Source organism: Lagopus muta, chromosome 1 (assembly GCF_023343835.1).
Source record: "Lagopus muta isolate bLagMut1 chromosome 1, bLagMut1 primary, whole genome shotgun sequence".
Taxonomy (NCBI): domain Eukaryota; kingdom Metazoa; phylum Chordata; class Aves; order Galliformes; family Phasianidae; genus Lagopus; species Lagopus muta.
In genome coordinates, this window is record NC_064433.1 from 52764104 (window position 1) to 52772883 (window position 8780).

The following is an 8780-nucleotide window of genomic DNA, read 5'->3' on the forward strand; positions in this document are numbered from 1 at the left end:
TCCATACCTAGTGATTTCCCATATGATTATAGTGGAGGAAATCAAACTAGACTGTGTCCAAACTGGGACTGGTATAATCTGGGCATGCTTCACAGTCCTTGCCTCCCTGCAAATGTAGGTACGACTAATGAGTTAATCTGGAACCACTGAAATCCAACAACACTGTGCACTGACTTCAGTACAGACATAATCAGACTGTACCATCCTACCTTACAAGAGCCTACCTTACAACCTACCTTACAAGATTAAGGGTAAAAGAAAAAAATAAATCAGTGACAAAAAGCCTATTGGCAAGCCTATGGTATGAAAAGCCAGCAGGATGCTTCCTGGCTAGGAAGGGCAAAACAGAATTGTTTTTCTCTCAGTAAGCAGTAGAAAAGCAGACTTCAATGTGGCTATAAGGTGAACTCTTACAAGCTGAATGAACAATCAAATCAATATTTCTAGTCTGACACTCCTACACGCGCAATGCAATAAACCTTTCAGTATTCTGATCACTATATTTGATGGCTCAATAACAAAGAGAGTGAACCAAAAGGAAGAAAAAAAAGAGGCACTTACAAATTTGTTGGGTGCAAGCCAAAGAGGGTACACCCTTCCTTTAGATAGGAAATGCTTAAGTGAGTTTAACAGAGTGAAATAAGGCATTTTGCAGGTTTGCAAGGCACATTCATTGAGGCAGCACTTGAAGCATCTCTTGAGGTACCCTAGCAAAACCTTATGGAGAAAAATCACAAGCTGGATGTACCTGTATGTACTGGTAGATAGAGAAGCATTCATAAACTTCATAAAAAGCAAGTGAATAAGATTGTTCTTTCCTTTTTTCCGATAAAAGCATATATATATATATCATTAAGGTATTTACAAGAAGCTCACACTCAAAGGTACTGCCAACCCCACACGTGAGCCCTTGCGTGTTGAAGGGTGGCTGGGCTGGCTGGAACAAGCAAATCATTCAGTATCTACAGGCCTGGAACTCTGCAGGAGAGCCAGCAGATTTTTGTGTTTCACAGCAGCTGAAAGCTTGTCTCAAGGAGCAAGCGACGCCAGTAATACCATGCCTTGAGTTATTTCCAGGAAAAACTTATTTTTTAAGATACTGATTAAAAGCAGACTTTTGTTCCTAAAGCTAACTCAGCCTAGACATCAGGAAAAATGAAACAAACACAACAATTGCCATAGATAGAAAACTCTAACAACGCTGTTGCAGAACAGAGAGAGCGTATGAGTGATTAGACAATCACTATTGGCTTCAGTTCCTGATAAGCGTGGGAAGCAGCAGTAAAACAACTTTCTGTGCTGCACAGCATGGAAACATCTTCAGCAGAACCACCCAAAGATTTGTACAGAGTGGGTACTCACACAATAATGTAAAATAAATGCGAAGAGGTAGAAAGGGAACGGATCTCTGCAGCAGTTCCTCCAAGACAAAACACCAAGACCCTTGCTGGTCATAGGAGGCAGAATGGAGTTGAAAGAAGAGTGAACCCTCTGAAGAGCTGCTGTATGTTCACGAAGACCTGTGGATTCTCTGAAGTACACACGTACAGAGAAGTACACGTACTTCTCTGAAGTACACATGCAAGTGGACTGATCCCGGGTATTTACTTTCAGGTCCATAGGTCCCCTGAAGCTCTTCTACCACATGCTTATTCTCCAGCTGATGTTCTTCCTCAAAGGGTGACAAAATTCTTTGGGTTGGTCAGTAGTGGTCAGTAATAAGTCAATTCAGATTTCTGTGCTGAAGTCCACCCAGTGCAGTCAGCGTACTTTTAGGGATCACCCACACACAGGGCCATCCTTATCCAACACCCTGCAAATCCATCTGAGACAACCAGGGGTGCAGGGCAGCTTGAAGCATGGTCCTTTCCCCAGCTGCTCTGTCTTAGGCCTGGAATACAATATTCAGTTTGTGCGGCCCTGTTTCACATTCTCAGGAAGATTTCTTCTGTCATATCACCATGCCACAAAGCCTCATGCTGCAGCAAAAGGGAAGGAAAAAACAGGAGACAAGACAGGTGTGAACTGCAAAGGACTGAAGGGAAAAGAGCAGAATAACACTGTTTCTTTTCCTCTTCTCAGATAAAGGGAAATACACTGTTAAGGCATTTATAAGCAGGTCACAGAGATGAAAGGAATGCGGTCACTGTGAGCAGTTGGGGGAGGACAGCGTGCCTGCCCCCAACCCTGCAGAGCAGCCCTCCCTGCAGTTTTACAGACTATTCTCCAGCAGCCAAAGTGGGAACTTCAGCTTGGCTTTGAAAGCTTTAACTCACAGCTCTTAGCCTCCCTCTGTCCACTGACCTCTGACTCCTTCAAGCCCAGCATAATATCCATCCTGCTAGGATCCTCTGACAACAGGCAAGAAGGAAACACCTTCCTCTTTGCTGGGCTACATGCGATTATAGAATCATTTCAGTTGGAAGGGACTTTTAAAGGTCAGCTCCCCTGCAATGAACAGGGACACCCACAGCTAGATCTGGGTGCTCAGAGCTCCTCCATCCTGACCTTGGATATCTCCAGGGATGGGGCATCCATCACTTCTCTGAGCAATCCGTGCCAGTGCCTCACCACCCTTATCGTAAAACTTCTGCCTTATATAGAATTTTCCCCTTTTAGTTTGAAACCATTTTCCCTTGTCTTATCCATTCTAAAGAGTCTGTTCCCTTCTTTCTTACAGCCCCCCTTTACAGCTGCTCTCAGGCCTCCCTGGAACCTCCTCCAGAATGAGCAGCCCTGCCTTTCTCAGCCTGTCCTTGAGGGAAGGTGTGCCATCCCTTGGAGCACTTCTGTGACACTCCTCTGGATGCACTCCTACAGGTCAATGTGATACAGGTGACTCCTTCCTGGTGAACCAAAAGAGCATGGACCTACTCAACAAGTACACTGGGGGAGCACAGATGCTAGCTTCAGCTCTTCTGGTTGAGTCTCAGGACTGATGGGATGCTCTGTGAGGAAGAAGAAAAGGCAGGACAGCAGATACAGTTCAGTGCTGTGGAAAGGAAAGTGATAATGAGAGATAACAGCAGGATGGAAAAGGAAAAAGTACCCTGGACATGAAGTAGTGCAGGACTGAACAAGGCCTTCAGTTACAGGTGCAGAGAGAAAAGGCAACACTTCAGAGCTGTGCTCAAGAGACCAAGCTGCAGGGACAAAGGATAAGATTTCCACAGAGCTGCCTGGAATTCCCCATAGACAGATGTGCTGCTGGACACTTCCCAAGAACATTGCAAGACAAGCTCTGCCCCGAAGCCCATATGTTATGCCAAGAAGGATGGAAGCTTCCTTCACTTATCCCTCATGTTGCCCTGTTCCCCAGCTCGGTGTCTTTCCTTACGCAGCAGCAGTGAGGAGGTGCTCGCCTTAGAGTCTGGCAGAGGTCATCTCACTGAGTATCCAGCATTTCCCTGCACAGCAAAGAGCAATGGGCTTTGCACTAGTGGATGCTGTGTGGTGTGACCCACAAAACCTTCTCAGTGGGGTCTGAGTGATGAGACAGGGCTGTTTCCACCCAGGGGCCTCACATCACCCTGGGGGGACAGCAGGGCCTGCGGCAAGGAGGCACCAAACAATGGCAGCCACTCCCTTTGGAGGCTGGGGAAAAAAAGGCCTTGGAGTGAAGAGTTAATTACAGGTATTGTGTTCCATTTCCTACAATTAGGAGCCCATCTGTAGAGATTTTAATTAATGGAGATCTTATGGGGAGCCTCAGTTTGGCTGGAGGGTCTCAGTGGGTGCACTCTGTCTCCTCAGGTATTTTCTGTAGCTGTGCAGTCATTACCATTTGCCATTAGAGATGGTGTTAGATGGCAGTAAATGAGGAATGAACGATATAATACCTTTCATACAGAGCAGATGTATGTGTTTGCCTCTTCTTCTGACTCCCACCATCCTTCCCAAATTAATACAACTGCTGGCTACAAAAATCTCTTTCTTTTTTTTTTTAAGGGTGCATGAAGCCATTTTAGCTGAACGGAATGAAGAAGCTTCACCCTGTGTACTATCTCAAATATAAACAGACACAGGGTGGCTATTAAAAGGAATGATCTAAGTAAGTCCCTTTTCCATCTAAACCATTTTCATTTCATTGTTTTTCTATGTGTCACAAGTAAGACTTACCAACATTTCTATAGATTCCTCCATTTTTTTCCAGCTTTCTTTATATATAGTCCCTTCTCTGGATATGCTGTTTTTTTCTCAGTGTAGCCTACTGAGTGTCATCTAAAAGTGCCTCAAAACCAACATTCCCAGATGAAAGAAAAAACTTAAATCACATGTCTGGTACGTGCTTAAAATGCCCCAAAGCCTTGAGTTTGAGCAACCACGAGGACTGCACAGCACTGCCACCACTGCATAAACCACCAGGGATCTTCTGGCTTCGGGGGGCTTTGCATGGAGCTGAACTCATTTATTTGCTCACAAACTAGCTGCATGGGTTCTCCTGGCCAACCCTACCTGCAAACCAAAGCACAAGCCAACTTGCATAGCCTGATCAGGCCAAGTGTGCACAGCTGACTCCAGAAACTGTTACTGGGCCCTTCCTATTAAATGCCACAGTGTGTGTTTGCCTGCAGCTGTATAATCCTGATCCCTCTCCTGCGGCTGAGCCTCAGCCATATGGATGGGGCTCCCACGGCCCTGGAGCCAGGACTGCCCAGTACTGCAATCTGGAGACAACTGCACACGTGTCTGTAAGGGATGTGAGATGATCCTGTAGATATAACCTGAGTGGTGCTTTTACTCATATGGGAGTGCTTTGAATCTCCTGCTGCCTGAATATCACTTCAGTTCTTTCCATTTACAGAAACCATTTTTCATTCACTGTCTTTAATGAGACATTCAGCTCCACAACAATATCTAACTCATCAATCTTCTCCCTTCAAGAGCACTTACACTGATCTTCTATTTTATTATATACAGAGCTATACACACACAGACATATACATAATGTGTGTACACTGTAGGTTCTTCTGTTTTCATCTTTTTGTTCTTTGCTGTGTTTAAGACAAGTTTCTAACACTAGTACAATTACATGACTGTTGATTACCTTATTGATTTATTGTGCCCTGAATGATCTCTCCTCCTCTTTGCAGCTGCTTGAAATTTCCCAGTTGCTCTTGAAGCTCTGTTTTTTAATACATTTCTCTCAGGAAAAGTATTAACCAGCTTCTGTGTCGTGTCTTCTCCTGCTTGTTAGTTGCCTGATGAGATCTACCCACTCATACATATTTTTCTGGTGAAATACGCTCTGCAGAAGTAAAGTGTATTTATCCTGACCTTCAGGGAGTCGATCTGACTCAAAGCTGAATTCTAACTAACCTCAGATTACCACTTAAGAGATTTTGCAATGTCTGCCCTCCTACCTACGTCCACCAAGTTACTGAGAGCCCCAAGAGACAGCTCTGCTTCCTCTCTTGCTTGTGCCCTGTCAGCTCCCAAAGCAATCATTCCCAAATTTCCAAAGTCAAAAGCTTTACATACTGTCTATTCTCTGTCTGGCCTGGAACAAGCCACAGTTGCCTTTGCTACTCAGTCAAGTATTACTGAAAATGTGGTAGATAGACAATATGCTATGCAAAGCAGCAAGCCTTTGGGGGGTTTGAGGCATTGAGTAATGCAGCTTCTCCTGTGGGAGTGGTGCAGAAAAACAAACCAGCTGTCTGGATTGAAATCACGAGCAATTAACAGCAGTTTCAATTACCCAGAACAGAGCTTAATAAATATTTGCAAATTACACCCTACCTATTTTCACACGAACAGTGGAAGCCCTTGAGAGCTCAGATCAGAGGGACATTGGCGGAGGGAATTCTGAAGGTCAAGAATTCAGCAGATATTTCAAAATTCTCTTCTTAATTAGAAGAAGCAAAGTCTTCTTTGCTGTGTGCGGAGTCGGTCTGAGAGCTGCAGAGAGAAATGAAAGAGGATGATCAGAGAGAAATTCTGCCAGAGCTTCCTCTTCACAACGCACACCACGGAAGGAATCCCAACGGGAGGAGATCCCACTCCTGCCCAGCCTTCAGAATCCAGCGGAGACACCGCAATTGCACTTACAATCAGAGCAAAAAGGACCCATTCATACACGTCTTGTGAGAAGAGACTGTTCTGGAAATGAGTGTCACCGCATACCAAAAAGTTTCCTCTGGGCTGAGGGGATCTCAGTTTCCTTCTCAGAGCTGAAAGAAACTCAGGGTTCATAACTGCTGCCACGTTAAAGCATATCATGTCCTGATAGCTGCAGAGACAGAAACCCACCACAGATCATCTGATAAAAATAGCTGAGATACACTGGGAATGGAATCCATCACCACTTCACTGAAGCCGCAGGAATCTCTTTCCATTGTAAACGCACTCCATACGACAGTGCCGGCTCTCTTAGGAGCGATAGTGAGACATAAATCACACTAACTCAGAACAGCACCCACCAAACAATGCAAAATGCCTATACAGTGAGGCTTGACTCCACATTCGGAGAAGCATGTCTGAAGTTGGAGCATCTAGGAGGGCGGCTGGAGATAAGAGCCAAGTCTCCCCAATGGTGGGGAGGTGAGCTCTGTAACTACAGACACAGATAGCCCCACACTCCAGTGTTTTGTTACTAGCTCATTCTGGGGAGATTATGTGCTCTCAGCACATCTAACAGCCGATGCGCAGGTAAAGGGAGTCCTAGTTTCTACAAGAGCATAGAAACAGATCTGTGGTACCTGCACAGCTACCTGTGTTTTTTCCAAAATCCTGCCGTGTACTCAAGCAAAGTTAAGCACTCTTGAGCATCTCAAGCATCCAAGTGTTTGCCCTGTGTACCTAAGTCCTTTGTGGATGACATACTAAATGCTCAGCAATGAAGGTGTTGTTCCACATGAGTAAAGACAGCAGAATGACATTCAATGAAAGAAAGCTTTAGATTCACAAAGAAGGCCTGATTTCCACAGGAATCTAATCAAAGTCAGCTCCTCCACCGTGCATTTGCAAATTCCCATTGCAAGCCACTTCAGAGGAGAAATAATTTGGTTAAACCTGAGAGTGACAATGTTTTCTGTCATTCATTATTTAGAGACCATCTAAAACTGGATTCAGATCCTGAGGTTGGGTATGCAAATTCAAAAGTCTTGGCACATGAAACATCTCCTATGGCTTCATTTTTGTCACAACTTTCCACATATATTAATGAGGACAGAAGGAGGAGAGTGATTTCTCTTACGATGTGCTCTAATTGCCCACTTACTCAAAGGGACGTGCATACACATCCTAAAAACCCACCCAGAATTTTCTGCCAGTGGTGGTAAAATGTAAATTGAATAAAGGTTCATTGAGCCGTACCGCTGCAGTTTCAAAATTGCATTATTCTTTATCTGGATCCACGGGAACACACTTGATTAGGACTGTAAGCACATGACAAAATGCCTGACAGTACAGATGCTGCCTAGTCATAAACATAACATTCCAATCTTCCCCCATCCCCAATTGACAGACATCATTACTTCACGCAGTATTTCAAGGTATTGAGCATGAAACTGCAATAAATTTTTCAGATGCTACAGTCAAACATGCACTAAGGTAATCTTTCCCTTACTGGTTGATAGTTGGTTTTCTACATGGCTCAAGACTTCAGTCCTTAAAACAGGGTTTCACATGCCATCCCATTGCCAAACTGGATGCTCCAGCTGTCTCGCTTTACCAAAATTCTCAGCAGGCACCTAGCAGCAAAGTAAGCACCAACAGTCCCAGCCTCATAGAATTGCTGAATATCCCGAGGTGGAAGGGACCTGTAAGAATCATCGAATCCAACTCCTGGCCTCACACAGCCTCCTCATGGCTCAGTTAGCCTCACCAGCATGCAATGCAGAGAAAAAGCCCGGTGAGCTCTGGATGCTGAGGAAGAAGTCCAGCACCAAGAGCACGGCAGAAGAGCAGTCCTCTCCTCATTAAGTGCCAAAGCAGCACTCCCTGAAAGCACTTCAGAAGAAAACTGTACTACTGTGTACCTAAAGTACCTGCAAAGCATCACTGCTTCCCCTTTTCTCGCCCCCTCAGAAAAGGCCTACGTATCAAAGGGCACAGTTACCAAGGTAGTCAAGACAAGGGATGCTAGTTCATACCGGATAAAAGGCACTTAAGAAGCACATATAGGACAAGTAATTAAAGGTCTTGCGATGACCACGTGAACTGGAGCCCTAGAAAGCAAAACAGACCTCAAGAAGATCCTCCCTCTCTGTAATTGCTGCCTGTAAATTGCTCTTTTATTAAATATTTATGGACATGCTTGCCGGCTACTCCCAGTCAGAACAACCACAGTTAACAGGATTATCTTCCTGTGCCAGATGCAAGTAGCAGAGATAAGAGAAATAGAGATAAGGATAACTCACCTGGTGCATGAGCTGCCTCTAACCGAAGGTCCTGGGGTGTGATCCTGCACGTGGGCTGTACTTAGGCATTTTGCAGCTCCTCTATAAGCATTCTGAAGTCACAGAATCGTTTCAATTGGAAGGGACCTTTGAAGGTCATTTGGTCCAACTCCCCTGCAATGCACAGGGACACCCACAGCTCCATGAGGGTGCTCAGAGCCCCTCCAGCCTGACCCTGGGTAAATCCAAGGATGGGGCATCCACCACCTCTCTGGACAACCCATGTCAGTGCTTCACTGCCCCTATCATAAAAACTTCTTCCTTATATCCAATCTAAATTTCTTCCCTTTTAATTTGAAACCATTTCCCCTTATTCTATCCTAACAGACCTTGCTCAGTCATGGCATTTGCACTAAGAGCTGTCATAAGCCCAGCAGT

General features: G+C 44.9%; 1 long non-coding RNA gene across 1 annotated transcript; it reads right to left on the minus strand.

Moving 5' to 3' along the window:
• Nucleotides 1-276: 276 nt before the first annotated feature.
• Nucleotides 277-8520, minus strand: LOC125688006 (uncharacterized). The gene is made up of 3 exons (XR_007374561.1): nt 8364-8520; nt 5743-5901; nt 277-1979 (listed from the first exon to the last, which is right to left on the minus strand). It is a non-coding gene; the product is annotated as an uncharacterized LOC125688006 (long non-coding RNA).
• Between the last annotated feature and the right edge of the window lie 260 nt (nt 8521-8780).